The following is a 17451-nucleotide window of genomic DNA, read 5'->3' as shown; positions in this document are numbered from 1 at the left end:
CGAGCCAGCCAGCCCGCCGGCGCTGCACGTGGACCAAGAGCGCAGCGAGGGAGGAAAGGAGGGAGGCTGGCGCGCTTCCCTTTTGCAGGCGGCGCGGGATGGCACTGTGGCTCGGCGGGGTTCCCGGGCTCGCTCGGTCGGTGGCCTGAGACGGTTGCTGCATCAGGCCGGCAGGTAGGGAGCCCCCGGCAGGCCGGCAGGTAGGGAGCCCCCGGCAGCCACGCTCCGCGCGGCTGCCAGGGACTCCCTTGCCAGGCCACTGGCAAAGGGAGCAAGTGCAAAGAAGCAAGTGCGAGCCACGCTCCGCGTGGCTCGCAGTTGCTGGAGCTGGGAATCGGCTGCGCGCCTGCCGATTGGTCCCTCCGATTGTCTGTCCAGAGGAAGGGTCCAATTCGGACCCTTCCTCATCACGGACACATCCCGCCCTAGAACCCCTTAGCCTTTTATTTAGTCCGTGGCGCCCGCGGCACCACGGGCGGTTTAAAGATGTTTATATTGCCTTCCTTGTGGGCTCTTATCTAATAAGAATGCTCCTGACTTCTGAGCCTTTCATTCTGAACTGAAAAAATACATGAGCTTTTGGGGAGGGCAGTATATAAATATAATAAATATAATAAATAAGTAGAGTGAAGAGGTTCTTGCTGCCTATTCTCTAACTCAATATTTTTTTTAATCGAGTAAGGTTTAGCTATTTAGTTACCTCGAAAAGACATGAACTTTACTGTGGAACTGAGTGATCAGAACTAGCTATTTATACAGTCCAATCCCTTGCAGACTACCCTAAATGCATTGGATTGGAATCCAGCCAGTTCATCCCCTCCACCTGCCAGAGAAAGCCTGATGATCATAGGCCCAGTCTTTTGTCCAAGCAGGTCCCATGGTCCCCACAACCTGGGGTGATTCTGTACTTACTTTGTTTTTTTCATTGTGGATCCTGCTGATTTCAGATCGATTTGAACTCGGGTCTTCCTCTCCCTTCCCCCCATTGAAACAGAAAGTGTTCTGCACTCGATTGTAGAAGCTCAGCATGGCGGGGGCGGGGGGGAGAGAAACGCAGCAGGAGTCTCCTTTTCTTGAATGGAGTCGGATTGGAGACAGCAAAGGAGGGGGAAAAAACCAAAAGGCTCATCTCTGCTGAGAGAAGTTAGGCCTTTTGGAGTGCAGTCACTTGAAGGGAAGCCTTACAACCAGGAACCAGGCAGACTTTGAACTGATGCCCTGGCCAATCAGGGAAGACTTTTTTGCTACAGCATTGGAGGCACAAGGCAGAATTATTTCACAAAGAGCAGAGTTCTGCACTGATCCTGATGCCAGTTTTTCAAATATTGAGGCTTATATCCACTCCAGGATAATGTGGGGAAAAGGTAGGGTCACCACGAATTAATCATGCTTGTTGCAGAGGGGAAATTTAAAGTGCCCAAAATCAAAATGCAAATTGAATTCAGTGTAGATGGGAGGGATTCATTCAAACTGGGACTGGGTAGAAAGCCCTGTGCAGACTACACCCTGGTGTTTTGCGTAGACAAAGGGATTACCACTCTTATCCAGCAGAAAAGCTGGTTGGATCTACTAGGTCAGTGGTCCACAACCTTCTTGAGGCTGCGGACCAGCGGCGGCGGGGAGGGCGATCGCAATCCTTTTGTGTTAGTGACAGACCATGAGCCTTTAAAGTGGATGGACAAGGCCAAAGACCATAATGCCCGTATCCTCCGTTGGTATTTGTCGTCCCCTTTTTCCTTTCAGGTGGTGCATCGCCCTGGCCGGTTGGGGTTGAATGCAGATTTCCTATCTCATATGTTTGAAGCCGAGCCCCTACAGTCCGCTTCCGTAAGGGGGGGGTATGTTCGGGCCCACCTGGACTTGAAAAAAGGAAAGCCTGTAAAAGAAAAAGACAATGTATACTATGGAAAGGAATCCCAAAGAATCGACTTACTGGGGACGGGGCCGTTGAGCGGGTCCAGAGCAGCGGCTGAACACGGAGGGGGTCTCAACAAAGATGTCGGCGCGGCAACAAACTCGGCAGCGACAGACGGTCTTGGAGAGGTCAGCGTGTGCTGGCGTGGCTGGAATAGAAGCGCCAGGCAGCATCAGGAAAGCGTCGAGAGAGGGAACAGACCGGGGGAGTCGAATACGGAGTGGGGCGATTCGGCCGTGGCATGGGCATTGGAAAAGAGGGGTACAGGAAAGGAGGACAGAGCAAGGCAGAGTATGCTGGCTAGTGGTGGGTCCAGTGGACTAGGCCTGGCACCACGGGGAAGGCTAGGCCTCGGGTCAGGCAACACAAGGGCGGCACGAGGAAAAAGGGAGAGCATTGGGGAGGCACACGAGGAATAGGGAAACGCCCAAGGTACAGGAGGAACGTGATTAGGGGTGTGGGCCTATGTATATATAGCAAGGGGGCGGGGCCTAGAGGGGAATAAATAGAGTCACAGGAACGGTGTGGGGATGGTGGTTGTTGCCTAGGAGTGTTGGTGTATGCATGGTGTGGAGCAGAGCTGAAATAAACCTTTGCTTACCTTGAAGACTGGTCCTGCCATGGTGGTTTCTTCATAGCCGACATACCGGGAAGAAAAACAAGGGTGAGCCGCCTGGCATGTTAATAAGAGCGCACCCTTCACAAATAATTCCACTGTAATATTTTTAAGTACCCTAACCTCCATAGCCCAGGTTACTTGATTTTGTCAGATTTTGTCAAGCTTACAATTTAAGGATGAGAATATGAAAAGATCATGGTCAACGGGTAGGATGAACAGAAACAAAGGATATGAAAAGCACCCAAGTAATACCGTCAGTTATCAAGACTTCTTAAAATTCACAGAGTGGTTTGGTGAATCTGAGCAGATGTAGAGATCACCATGGGCAATGAACAGACTTCCTTGAAGCTGAGGATGAAGACTGTGTTCAGACATTAAGAATGTTTTTTTGTTTGTTTGTGACATCTGAGGGAAGAGACATGAAAGAATGAGGTGACAATGAGGTAGAACCCTGAGGTGGTGGAATGGACTGTGCCACTTCAAACTGCAAATGGTGGGTTCCAGGATTGAATGTTTCTTTGCTGTGAGACCTCCATGCAAATAGAACATTTGGCCAACAAGAAGAACGTTCTATGGTTGGGCTGTGGGGTAGGTGAGGCTGAGAGAGCTCTGATATTACTGCTCGAGGAGCGCAGAATGAAACCCGGCTTACCAGATTAGAAGTCCACACTCCTAACCACTACACCAAGCTGTTGGATGTGGGGCTGGGGGTTCACACTCCAACAAGTTCATAGAGACATCCCACTCTTGTTTGGGATAGATATAAATAAACAGCACCACTCTAAGTCAAAAGAGAATCGTACTCCAGAAGCCTTGTCAGGCATAGGATAAATGCAAGTCTCAATTGAAAATGAACTAATCAGTATGTATATTAGTCTTACTCATGATGGATATGGTCATTTTAAATTCATTTAAGACTTGGCTGGACAATTAAACAATGTTATGCATGAGCTTTTAGTAGGGTTGCCACCTGTGGGTTGGGAGGCACCTGGAGACTTTGGTGGTGGAGATGGATGTGGGTGGGATTTAGGGTGGGGAAGGACCTAAGTGGAGGATAATGCTACGGAATCCACCTTCTAAAACAGCCATGTCATCCAGGAGCACCGATCGCTGTCGCTTGGAGATGAGGTGTAAAGCCAATGGATTTCCAGGTCCGACCTTGGGACTGGCATCCCTAGCACTCTGTCCTATTAACTCTTCCAGAATTCACAGGTAAAATAGGATGAACACCAGATCTAGAGAGCCAGCTTGGTGTAGTGGTTAAGACTGTAGACTTCTAATCTGGCAAGCCGGGTTTGAATCTGCGCTCCCCTACATGCAACCAGCTGGGTGACCTTAGGCTTGCCACAGCACTGAGAAAACCGCTCAAGCAGGACTATCAGGTCTCTCTCAGCCTCACCTACGCCACAGGGTGTCTGTTGTGGGGAGAGGAAAGGGAAGGCGACTGTAAACCGCTTTGAGCCTCCTTCTGGTAAAGAAAAGCGGCATATAAGAACCAGCTCTTCTTCTTCTTCTTCATGTTTCAATATATCGTATATACTCGTGTATAAGCTGAGTTTTTCAGCACAGTATTCACACTGAAAAAGTCCTCTTTGGCTTATACGTGGGTATATACGGTAATTGAAATAACAGCCTGCTCCTAGCCAGCCAATCGTTACATTGCTTCTGCAAACCTCCTGCAAGCTGAAGCTTGCTTGTTCTGGCTGCTTGTAGGACAGCAAGGGTTTGGCTGAGGGACTCTGATCTTCTTTTTCCTTTGCATTCACGTCTTCCAAACTATTCTTTTGGTTTCTGTGGGTGGGGTGGGGTGAAGTGGGTTTTGGAGGTGCTTTGGGATTTACTGTTTCTTCTAATGTTTATTTCTTTTTTCTTAGGGGCAGCATTGTTTGCCTTTTTTTCTTGGGGTTGTGTTTCTTTTAAAAGTTGATTTTTACAGTTCTTTATTTCAGTACTTTGTTTTGGGAGGACACTGTAGCTGTAGTTAAAGCAGTCCATTCTCCCAGTTTGGTAGCTGTTGTACTTTTTGTAGGAGTTTGCCAAGTTTGGGTACTGTTCTGCTCTGGTTTGCTGGCCCTCTTTTGCACTTACAGAGCTACTTTACTGTTTTTTCTTTGAAATAAGTATTCAAAAACATTGAACCTACTGGTGCCTCAATTAATGTAAATTTACCAGTAACTGCTGCATTTCCCACCCTCGGCTTATACGAGAGTCAATACATTTGCCCAGATTTTGTGGCAAAATTAGGTGCTTCGGCTTATATGCGGGTCAGCTTATATGCGAGTATATACGGTATATAAGAAATGAGTGTCTATCTTTTTACTGAAAACACCCACCCATCCACACACACCCATTTTCAGACCTGCTCATTTCTGATATTGCAGCTAAACTGTAAAACAATACTCCATGCAACATAGTTAGGTATGTAGGGCAGAGTAGTGCCCTCAGTCAGGCCCTCATTTTCCAGTAAAAAATCCCAAACCAAAGTAGATCTGTCCAAATCCCTGATCTACCAGAGAAGTGGGCATGTGCAGATCCACTTGTCACATCTAATTTGGTTTGCTTCTTTCGGAGTTCTACTACACTCTAGGATAGTAGATGGTGACACAGTTAGATTCAAGTTCAGTATCACTTTAGACACCAGCAAGGTTTTCTTTCCTTGGGGGCAGAAAATTAGTATCTGCAGTGAGATAAGAATCCTATGTCCTGGTTCAGCCTGAGATGGTAAAGGTGGGGGGGGCACTCTTTTGACCCTGACCCTCACATTGTAATTTCCCCTTGTTGTTTCTTTGCTTGAGGACTGCCACTCTTAGGTCAGCCACGGAATGACACGGAAGATTAAAATATTCTCCGAATGGATTTTGAGTGTTGTGGTTTTTAATGTCAGATTCACATCCAGGTATTCTTTGGCACAGGGGCTGAACTGCCTGTCCTGTTTAGAGAGTGGAAGGGCACGGCTGACGTTTGATGGCAGAGATGATTTTGGACGATGAACAAGTGAAAGAACCTGAGATGGTTTGGCTGGTGTGATTGGGTCTGGTTATTGTGCTGTCACAGTGCATACAGGGACCAAGTTGGCATATTGGTTAGCTACATGCCTTGGTCCAAGAGTCTACACCCATGTTAGGTAGGGCATGGTTTAGGCCGAGAAGTTATATTAAGGTTTAGGGGGGCTGTCTATGAACAAGAAAAGGGTTGCCTCCTAATGCCTGTGAAAGGGGAATATCATTGTCCAGCATGATGTGTTGAACCAGTTTGAGCTGAGAAATGTTCTGCTCTCAGGCATTTCCCCTCTTTTTTAATCAAGTTCATGAGAATATGGACTGTACCTTTTCATACTTTACAACACCCCTCCCACCTTCTGAAAGGGATAAAAAGGCTTGAGAAATCTCCATTCCTGCTCCTGTCTGACAAGGTGAGAGCTTTGACTCTCAAAAACTTTTTCCCTGGAAATCTTGTTGACCTCAGAGGTGCTACTGGACTTGAATCTGACTGTTCCGTGGTAGACGGGCATGGCTACCCTCTGAAATTACCTAGATGGTAACCAGCTTAGATGGCTGTAGTAATACAATAACTCCCATTCAAACATGACTTGCAAATGACCCTAGGGAATGCTTAGGATAATAGTGAGAACTTTCCGAAGGATATACAGTTACATAATATTAGCCCAAGCTGCTTTTCAGTTCCTACAAAATGTCAGGAATTCAGCAGATCTGCCATTAAGTGAAGATAGGTTTATGAACCAATTTACATCACCATCACTGACTATTCCATCCATTGTTCAGCTTTCTATATGGGCAGACATGGCCAGTTGTAAGTCTAACATGGACATATTTATGATAGTAGTTTTTATAAACAGGAATGTCTGAGAGGTATAGTAGTGCAGTCCAAAACAACTCCAGAGGATGACATACAAAATATCCTTAAGTAACAGGTACCTGTAACAATAAAGGTTCATCAGGAAGAAATCTTGAACTCAATTGGTGGCTATCAAGAGCCCATCTTAACTGGAACTACAAAGCCAAACAACTAGTGTTCAGAGAACCCAGCACTTCCTGGTATTAGGAAAAGGCGTGAATGTTTAAAAGGCTATTCATTTTGGGTGGTCCAAAAAGGCCCCACCTGAACCAAACCAGCCTGGGCCGCAGCTTACTGATTGCCCTGGAAAGACCTTCCTTTCCTTCTTTCTCCTGACATGGCTTGCCACAGCCAGAAGAGAAAGGCAAGAGGAGATTGCTCTGGAAGTGACTCCCTTCCACCTTTCTCCCAGTGGAGGGTTGTCCTGGCCAAGAGAAAGGGAGATGGGATCGCTGGGGAAGTGGTTTCCCATCTCCTATGCAGCTGGGAGGAGGTGGGGGTGGGTGGGAATAGAGACTGTGCTTGGCAAAACCCGATTACCATACTGGATATGGCTTTGCTTCTAGCTGTCAATAGCTTGCATGCCAAGCATAGGCTTATGGGAAATCCATCGGAAGAGACATCATGACCTGCAGAGGTATTACAATGAGTGAACTGTGGTAACTAAAAAGAAAACAGAAACAAGAAGAGTGTACTCTTCGGAAACAACTGAAGGGCATACTCTTAATGTGTGAGGCATTTGGCCAATCTTGGAGCTTATAAGCAGGCAGCCAACCTTACTGGGGTGGGTAAATGCTGGTTACTGAATTGCTAGAGACAGAGTGGGAAGTGGAAGGAGTTAAATGCTGTGTTCCTAACAGCTGATTCAATTTCAACTCAAAAAGAGCAGAAATTGTGAGCCAAACTGAAGCTATTGACTCATTGTGCAAGGCTCTGCACCCTAGTCAAAAGCTGCTCCTGTTCTTTGCCTGGTGGGAAAGAAGAACTGCTCCTTGGACAATTAAGCAAGAATAAAGACAAAATCTCTGCCCACCCCATATGTGGATGGATTCCATCAGCCTTGTACCTGGTCTGGCAGAGGCAACTATGGCCTAGTTGAAGCTACAATTTCTTTTACTTACTGCTGACGTAGAAGACTAGAATAAATCAATTCAGTTTTTTCTAACCACCTGCAGGCTTACTCAAACTTTAATCCTTGTCTTAATATTTATGGCTGAAAGCTGAGGAAACAAAAGGGTAGTGAGAAATATTTGGGAGGGGCAGCATCTGCAGCTAGGGTTGTGGGTCTTAGAGACCACGGTATGACTCTGGCGCATGAGCCAGGGCCCTTTCATCCCCCAGTTTCTGTGGCTAAGTTGGTAGTAAGTGATCCTGAATAACAGGAAGCTCCCTTGACAAACACTCTGTCTACTTTGCATTATTCCATTTATTATAGGTGTCTTTTAAAACGCTGCTTTGACCTGCCTCGTCTGAGAAAAAGAATGCACATCTGGACACAATCAGAAACGAAGCATCTGGCTGACCTGGCGAGAACAAAGGGAATAATATTTCCCCTTCACTGTGTGTTCTCTGCAGTAGGAGCTGGGCTGTGGCCCATTCTAGCACAAATGCATAAAATTAATCATTAAGTGGCGGGCATATGGCCCCCCTCCCCAGTTCTTGTTCATTTCAGTCAGCGCAAGGATTAGGAGAAGCAGCGTTCATATTCAAGAGAGCCAAGTGCTCAGACATTGGATCATCATCAGACTAGAAGGAATGATAGTGTATAAATCTACCAGCATGTGGTGGTGGGAATAGAAATACTGAACAAAGAATTCACCAACATTCAAGACTTCAGGTGGAGGGCAGATCCTGACCAAAAAGAGGGGAGAAATTGCCCTCTTAGACTGAACATTGTAATCAGATTACTTGTAAATATGACACACCAGTCTGCATGGCCAGTAGATATTGGGTGAGTATAGGACAGTGGTTCTCAGCCTTGGGGTCAGGACCCCATTTGGGGTCGCCTGGCCCCTTCCCTTGGGTTGCTAGCTTGCTCTCCAGTACCGCGGCAGGCGGGCAACGGAGGCGTGAGGAGGCGGGTGGCAGCAGTGGTGGCGGATGGAGGCAGCAGCCGGTAGCTGGAGGAGGTGAGCAGAGGTGGCGGAACCATGGCAATGGCTGCCTCCATGCTGCCTTGATCATCGTGTGCGCTCGTGCACACCACCCACTAGTGTGCGTGCAGCCTCCACCACCGCACCAGCCACTGCCGAAGTTGGGGTCGCAGTGAAGAAAACTTTGAGAACCGCTGGTGTAGGAGAAAGCAGGCTGGCATCACCTTCTGCTTGCAGTTGAGCATCATAGCACCACCCCTTCCTATGCATATTCACCATATGTGGTCACAGCACCTATGCTCACACAATATGTACGCATTCCTGTGTATGGGAAGGATTAGAATCTAACATTCTTGACTATGGGGATGGAGCCCATGTACATATATGTCTACTACATACTTTATAGAGACAAGGGCACTGTGTCCACATGCTGTGAAACTGTAGTGGAGGCACAACAACCCCAATTACTCTTGTACCCATGTAGGCATGTTGGAAACTCCCAGTGGTGGAGAACTGCACAGCTTGATTACTATTTGGGGTTAAGGTTGTGACTAGGCAGAGCATGCACATTACACCTATTTTGCAATCACCTCCACTTGTTAACCATTTGTTCCCAGCTTTAATTCAATATGCTGTAACCTACAAAGCCCTTTGTGGCCTAAAACCCACTTATCTACGAATAGGTACAATATTTGGGAGGGCATTTTCACAAAAGGAAAAAAGTTGTAGTTATGGCCTGTGAAATTTCAGCCATCTCATCTCCTTTTGAAAACCTCTTCAACCTTGTTGAAGACATGGCTCTACTCCTTTCTGCCTTCCCTTCTCCCACATATTGAGGAACATGGAAACATTCCTGACACTATCTTATGCCATTCCAGGGTGGGGGAGATCTAATGAAGATTGGGAGGCATACAGGAATCTGCTCAACTACCCTAGATGCCTCTGGATTCTTTTTATAATCCTTTCAGTTATGCCACAACAAAAGTGTTAGTCTTCAAAGGCTGCAAGAGTCTTTGTTGTTTTGGCTGCTGCAGACTAATTTTCCTCTGGAGTTAAACATATGTAGTTCTTCATGAAATATTTTGCAAGAACAGCAAGAAAACAATCTGTTGGCTGGCTACATAGGGGAATGCTGAAGTTTCCCTGGGACCCTGCCCAGGGCAAAGGATATCCAGGGTCTCGATCCGTCATGAATAAGAAGCAGAAGAATTCAAAATAGGAACCAGAACAAGGAAAGGAGAACAGGATTAGAACCAAAATTAAAGGCAAAAGAGCCTGTTGTGAAGTACATAGTCTGTAGATTAGATACTTCTTTTGGATTGGACCACATACAGAAGTGTTGGCTATGTGGGAAAGAATATTAGAATCAGAATCAGAGCTAAGATGCCTGGAGGCGGCTCTATATATATGTTGTCTTCAGAAAGTCCCAGAATGTGGGAAGCAAAATGCTGGATGTCTCCTAGCTACCAACCAAGAATATTATATGAGCAGAAGGACAACTGTTTAGGAGATAAGAGTCTGTATGTGTATGGATCTGAGCTGATGCAACAGAGACCACAGAACTCAGGATGCTTTTTTTAAAGTCATGCACACATTTGATGAGTGTGCAATTAATGTTGTTTGTGTATCGATGACATTGCAAACCATGTACAAAGCAAACATGTTTTCAATTTTGTCATACAGGCTTGTTTTAAAAAAATGTATGCCCTTAATTGTGACATAAAATGCACAAAAGAGCTTACAATAAAACTAACATCAACAAAATCTAAGAGTCAGATTAAATCTCCAGATACAGCCTCTAGTGTCTTCCCACTTGCCTGAGACCCTGGGTGGGGAGGAAAAGAGCTAGCCCACTCACCAGCCCTGCAATGGCAAGTGCAGCTCCTGCAGGGCTCTCCCGACCACCCTCCCAAGACTGAAGAGGGGAAGAGAGCTGGGCTGCTTGCCAGCCTTGTTGCGGTAAGTGAGACCTCCATTCTGCCCCAGGTAGCTGCAGAAGGAGGATTGTGCCAACCAGTGGAGTAACCCTCCTCTTGTTAATTCCACCGCCCAGGATGGGCATAGATCCAGGAGACACAAAGTAGGCTTCATTTCTTCAAGCATTTTATCCATTTCCACAAGTGCCCATACAATCATGACAAACAGAAGTCTTGGCAACATTTAAAGTCAGTTGTCATCTATTTTATCAGTGAATCGGTCACTGACTGCTGCTGCTGAGTTTGCCAGCAACCAAAGTCTGTTTTAAGCAAAAGCACTCTAATAAAACCCGGGAGAAATTGAGAGAAAGTGAATTGAATGCTGAAGGGAGAGGGAATCATTGTAGAATCAAAACAAAAAACAACCCCAATGCACATGCACAGGGTAAGCAGAGGAAAAGCAGATTGTAAAAAAAAAAAATCAAGAATGCATGGTGAGTCTGAAGGAAAATACCAGTGCATAAAAGCCCTATGAGGAAGAGCATTGCTCCCCCATATTGCTTTAATTTTTGCCCTACAGATATATCCTCCCAATCCTCTTGAGAATCGAGGACTGACAGTAATCTCCGATGCCGAAATAGGCAGGTTACCTGTTCTTTAGATGGGGAGGATAAAGGCTAAAGGGTAATTAAACACACAGAGACATGTGATGAAAAATCAGGGTGTCTCTCTGAGAAAGAGAGATATGAGATCTCTCAGCTGTAGGGGACCTGATATGGATGGGTAAAGCCATGAATTTATTTTATTGCAGAAGTGGAGCGTTCAGGTGCAAGAAGACAAACTCTGTTCCTCCTTCCTTATTTCACAGTGCTGAGTACTTGGCTATCTGGACACTGTTCCTTCCTCCAGTTCAGTTTTCAAGGGAGTGTTGGGAAATTATTTTTGCTGGATGAAGTATGGCAGCCTTTGCTCAGACATATAATCTGAGGGGCTTTTTGCACGCCTTCAAAATCGCACAATGGTTGCTAATTGAAAATGCTATTGATTTGCCATAACGCACGATGTCGCCGACAAACTGCCACACACCTGAAACCAATCTGCAAAAAGCGCTTCCTTGTAGCGCTTTCAGGGAAATCCCCAAAAGTGGATTCACCCTCCGGAAAGCGATACACTCCTGCAACCAATCTGCAACACTAGCGAAAAAGACCTGTGCGTTAACATTGTTGCGGTTTCTACAAAGTCCCTCCCCCTGGCTGTCTTCTCTGATCTTCCGGTGAAGCGATCGCCATTTTTTTTTCTCCGAGCGAGCGGGGATAAACGCACCAGCGAGCCTCTTCTGTTTAGAGGCTTCCCTGGCTTCAGTCCTTCCCCTTTAGTCACTAAGCACAAACCACAGAAAAGCCCGTTTGCTGATGTATTTTCCCATTAATTTTTACACATTCATTCAGCCGAAAATCGGGCCCGTGAGAGAGGGGGGGGATTTTTTTTTTTTCACTCCGAGGCAGCGTGGCAACGATCAAACGATCAAACGACAGCTCAAACACACCAGGCAGCTGGATGGGTCTCTCCGTTGCAACGAATCTACCCAGATTCGTTGCTATGGGTCTGTTTTTTTTTTTTTTAAACCTTTCTTAAAGGGAAAGGGGCTGTTTGGGAGCATGCTAACGGCTGCCCATTGGCTGCTTGACGGCCAGGGGCGGGACAGCTCGGCAATAGCGCTTCCTTTCTAGCGATTTCTGCCGAGACCGGAAGCCTGTGGGAAACGCTACAAAACGCAACTGGATTCCACCACAAAGGCAGGTATGCATAACGACGAATTCCACTACTTTAAATGGCGATTTTTCATTCAGTGACCAATTTGCAACAAAGATCCCGGTGCGTAAAGCCCCTGAGAATTTCTTTCCAATTGGTTGGCAGGCAAAAAAGTTACAAGTGAAAAATATTTCCCACTGAAATGAATGGGAATACATTCAGATACATATGCCATTAAAATATTGAACAGTTTTTTTCAGCAAAAAAACAGGCCTGGATTTGAAGAGACTGATTTGCCCAGAAACCATTCTTTACCCAATATGGGGGTGTCCCAAGACAGGTAAGCGTGGTGTAGGGCCAGCATAGTGTAGTAGTTAAAAAGTGGTGGACTCCACACTCCTTTGATTACCCTACTCCACATGGAGCCAGCTGGGTGACCTTTGGCTAGTTTTTACAGAGCAGATATCTTAGAACTCACTCCTCCCCACCTACCTCACAGGGTGTCTGTTGTGGGGAGGGGACGGAAAAGGTATTTGTAAGCTGCTTTGGTATCTTTCAGGTAGTGAAAAGCAGGGTATAAATAAAACAGGTCTTCTTCTAATGACTCTGTGCCTTGTTGGAGGGTGGTTACTGAAAGCCAAGTACACTCCTTCCAATCCTTGGCAGGATGTTGGATGGGTTTCTCCTTGAGACATCATGCTGCCTGCCCTGTACTGAGTCTGCGCTGTATATGGCTCTGCAGTGACTCCCTATAATGAAAGGGTAGTTTGCCATTTATTCTGTGTGACAAGTTGACTTCATGGCCTCATACAGGGTTTTAACTCCTTCTGTGTTCTCACTCCCCCTGCTGTGCCTCAGATCAGTGATTTGCATTGTGGCTGGCACCCAAAGGGTTAAGTGGCTGACTTTTTGCAAGACAGAGAAGCACAGCAGTTAATCAGACTGGAATTTAGTATAATTGCACGTTGACAGGAGTGCTTGATGGCTGCTGACCTTGAACAGTGATGTGAAATGGCAAATATTTATCCACATGGCAACAAATCTGGCCCTTTCCAAGCGATGCCCCAGAGGGGCAGGAGCAGAGGCCACTGTTTTTTCTGCACAGCTATGACCATAGACAGAATCACAGACTGACTGGTGCTCAAGCAAGTCCTTGGAGAGCAAAGGAGTGACAAGCAAGACAAGGAAGGAAGAAGTGCTCTGGAATGCCAGTGCATTACGAGGGGGCTCTGGAAAGAAAAGCTTTTTATGTATATAGGAAATGAATATTCTGCTTTTCTACTTTAAAACACTCCTAGATCCTCTTATGTGGTTTCAAGCAAACGAACACAAGATTGTAGCAGTGTGCCCAAAAGGGTGGGGGGAGATTTTGAATGTATCCTAAAAACTATCACTCTAGATCTCTGTCCTCTCATTTCCCTGCAAGTGTCGATTGACCTTCATTTAATTTCTCTCAGAGGAAGGGATTAATAGATCACCAGCACATTTTTTATTGTTAAACAAAAAATGTGTGTTGGGAGTAGATAACTGTGTTCATCTGAAGCAGCAGGACAAAGTTCAAGTCCTGTGGCACCTTTAAGATAAACAAAGTTTTATTCAAAGTATAAGCTTTTGCACTCTTCCTCAGATATACTGAAATGGAAGTTACCAGCGCATACATATAGATAGAGGATGAGCAGCAAATCAGCATATAGCATAATGAAGATGTTTAACAGAAGCAAGGACCATACAGGAATAACAAGCTTAGTTTACATGGTTTATATGGTTACCATTTGTTCAGGTATACTTCTGGGGGGGAAACATAGTAAAGGAAATAAAGCTATCAAAAGCAGAGATTGATGGGCAGATGTAACCAATCAAGGAGAAACTCTCTGAACTGAATTTTTCTATTTGGAATCAACCTACTTGGCAAAATTTCTACAATGAAGACAAACAATCTACTGCTATTGGATTTGCTTAAGATACAGAAAGAGAAAAAACACTGTAATGTGCAACAAGAAGTGAGAGAGAAAAAAAATCTCTAATCTGCATGCTACTGACCAAAGTAACAAGAACTCTAACAATAATGTCACTCTTTAACAGCACAGATTCGTCACAGTAAAAGAATCAGTTCTTTCACAACCATGATTTGTTAGCCCACTACCTCGCTGGGGCTGGGATACGTGGGACAGCCCTTCAGTGGCTGATCTCCTTTCTTCAGAACCAGACACAGAGGGTCGCTGTGGGGGAAGAGCTGTCATGCTCTGTTCAACTCCCTTGTGGAGTTCTCCAAGGGGCGATTCTCTCCTCCACACTGTTCGACATCTATATGTGCCCTCTGGCCCAACTGGTCCAGAGGTTTGGGCTGGGTTGTAACCAATATGCGGATGACACCCAGCTCTATCTCCTGATGGACAAGCGCCCAGACACACACACCCCACCTGGATACATTTTGCCCAATGTTTGGAAGCCATGGGTGGGTGGGTGGAGCAGAGCGGCCTGAAACTCAACCCCTCTAAGATGATGGTCCCATGGTTGGGTAGGAAGGGCTCAGATCAGGAAGTGCATTTGCTCACTCTGGACGGGGTGAAATTTAGTTTCATGCCCTTGGCCAGTCTTCCTTTCGGAATGGTGTGTGTATATATATATGTGTGTGTGTGTGTGTGTGTGTGTGAGAGAGAGAGAGAGAGAGAATAGGGGCTCTGCAGCTGCTATTTAGCAATACACTTTCTGCTGAAGACACATTCATTGATTTTTCAGGGTTTGACCATAAGAAGTCAGCTCTGACCTGTCAGATTGTCAGTGACTAATTTCAAATATAGGGGGGAGTGCATTCTGAATCTTGGGGTCTAAGCTGTGGTAGTCTGGGGAAAGGGGTTATTAGCCATTGAAACAAGAAGTACACAGCAGCCCAGCAAACTGGCTTGCAGAATTTTAAAATTTGGATTTTGTAACTTTTATTAATTTCACTGAGCAGAACTGGTTTTCCAGCGTTTTCACTGGTAGCTAGCTACTGCATGTCAGGTGAGTGCACACTTCTGAGTCTGTTTCAACCTTTTGTTCTTTCAGACTCTCAGAAGAGACTTTGGTTCAAGGGAAAGGTTTGTCTGAGAAAAGCGGGCAAGGCCTTAGAAAGAGGCAGAGTGAGGGATCTCAAGCTTTGAGGACTAGAAGAGAATAAGGCAGATTGCTTCAAGTGATACATTTGGCCAGGTGTTTATTCACAAGTCTCTTCTCTTACAGGATTATCTGATTAATGGGCATAAAAGTTGCGGCTGCAGGATCTCCTCTAGCATGCTTCAATTGTAGACACATCCTGCTGTACCTCAACCTCTGTCAAAATTTCATCGTGAATTTCTGGCAGTCAGAGTCTGGGCTGTAGCCAATGTCGTCCTATATGTTACCAGAAAATGGTTGGCAGGCATTCTGCACTAATTCATTGCAGATACCATATATGTTCAACTGGAAATGGCAGGCAGCCTTGTTGGACCCTGACAGAGAATTTAAATTACTTTTTTTAAATGGAAAAACAATTTTGTTGACATGTAGGTGGAAATTAAAAAATGCCACACATTTCTCCTAACACAGATCCATAGTCTTTATTCTATAGACTGCACGGGTAAGAATATCGTTGAGCAGCTGTAGTTTCGACCGTGGTGCCATTTGACTTGCTCAGATGCTTGTCTCACATGTTTAACATGCTTCAGTGAATAAGTTGCAGCCATTGAAACATTAAATTTCACTGGTTTGCTGGCTCCACGTCAGCTTTTAGATCCCAATAACAGACAGTAGAGGAGAAGACATGGCTTTTTGGTCAATATATCCCAAGGCATGAGAACTTACAGACCCAGTTTACAAACACTATAGTCTCCATGGCACTTGCTTTTTGATGCAGAGTATCCAGTTTACCAGAATTCCTCAGGGAATTAGGTTAAACAGTTTGTATGCCAAGAAAGGTCCAGGACAACTGAGCAGCACTGAAAAGGAACCCAGAACTCAAGAAGTCACTTTCCTCAGACTCAGATTGGGATTTGCTCAGCAAAAATCTCATCATGTACTAGGAAATACAAACTCCCAGTTTGATACCGTTCATTTTCTTACAGAAGCCATTCTAAAATGTTGGGCTGGAAGTTACCATTAAAAAAACATTAAAATCAACCTTCTCCTCCTCTGAGGCCTGAGTATTTATATTATGCACATATGCTCCTGATCACTGTTTTATAGCTAAGAATATTTTCACATCACCTTCTAAATTGAATGTTATTGGTTGATGGCCCAATTTCAAGTAAAGAAATATAGGGATGGGAGTTTCATTCAGCAAATTCAATTCAATTAATGAGTCATCTCTCAAGCATTATGGTAATTTCAAAGAGTGTCATTACCCCCCCCCCCTTACTTTTTTACCAGGCCATCTTAATGAGTGTTTTTAAAAACATTCTAAGTTGAGCGCTATAGTGCTAAACCAATGTTTAGCACTATAGCACTTCAGTAGTATAGCACCACTAAAGAGCTATATTGGTTTAGCACAATAGTGCGCTTCTCAGATCATTTTTAAAAAGTCTGTGGAAGATTCTACAGTGAAAAAGAATGGAGTGGCATTTTAAATAGCACATGTCAACAATTCAGAAACACAATGAAAAGGTAGAAAAAGAAAGTAAGCAGTTTCCATCAAACTCAACCACACTTAGCTAATTTGACATATACTCGCATATGAGCCGAGTTTTTCAGCCCTTTTTTAAAGCTGAAAAGTCCCCCTTGGCCTATATGTGGGTATAAAAAAAAGCTGCCAGAAGACAGAAGGGTGGGGGTGGGCGAGAAATATACTTAACTGAAGAAACAGATGCAGGAAGAAGCAGAGATGCAGCAAGCCCAGGAGGGACAGTTGGAAGTGAGGGAAGAACAGTCTCCACCTCCCCCCCCCTCACTGCCTTAACGAGGCTAGCCGAGGCTAGCACATGCTGCTGCTGCTGCAGGAAGCTCTGGAGCCTCTGTCTCAGATGGAGAGCAGAGAGCAGAAGGAGGAAACGCCCCTAGAGGAACAGAACACCCGGCTAAGAAGAAGGGAATTGGATAAGAAGAAGGATTGGATATAAAAAGGCAAGAGGGGTCAGAGGGAAAGAGGGAGGAGGGTGGGAAGAAAGGGGAGGGGGAAAAGCCACTATCCAAACACCTTGGCTTATATGCGAGTCAATAAGGTTCTCCAGCATTTTGTGGTGAAATTAGGTGCCTCGGCTTGTATGCGGGTTGACTTCTATGCAAGTATATACGGGTAAGTGGGTTTGTATGAACAGGTAAATAAATTCCACTAGCAGCTGGTGACTA

At 45.3% G+C, this 17451-nt stretch overlaps 1 long non-coding RNA gene across 1 annotated transcript; it reads right to left on the bottom strand.

Moving 5' to 3' along the window:
- Positions 1 to 1667: 1667 nt before the first annotated feature.
- LOC143831306 (uncharacterized) lies at positions 1668 to 2914 on the bottom strand. Its single transcript, XR_013228806.1, has 3 exons — positions 2787 to 2914; positions 2517 to 2545; positions 1668 to 1876 (listed from the first exon to the last, which is right to left on the bottom strand). It is a non-coding gene; the product is annotated as an uncharacterized LOC143831306 (long non-coding RNA).
- Between the last annotated feature and the right edge of the window lie 14537 nt (positions 2915 to 17451).

Source organism: Paroedura picta, chromosome 3, assembly GCF_049243985.1.
Source record: "Paroedura picta isolate Pp20150507F chromosome 3, Ppicta_v3.0, whole genome shotgun sequence".
Classification (NCBI taxonomy): Eukaryota; Metazoa; Chordata; class Lepidosauria; order Squamata; family Gekkonidae; genus Paroedura; species Paroedura picta.
The sequence above is the reverse complement of the archived record's forward strand: the minus strand, read 5'-3'. Positions and strand labels throughout refer to the sequence as shown.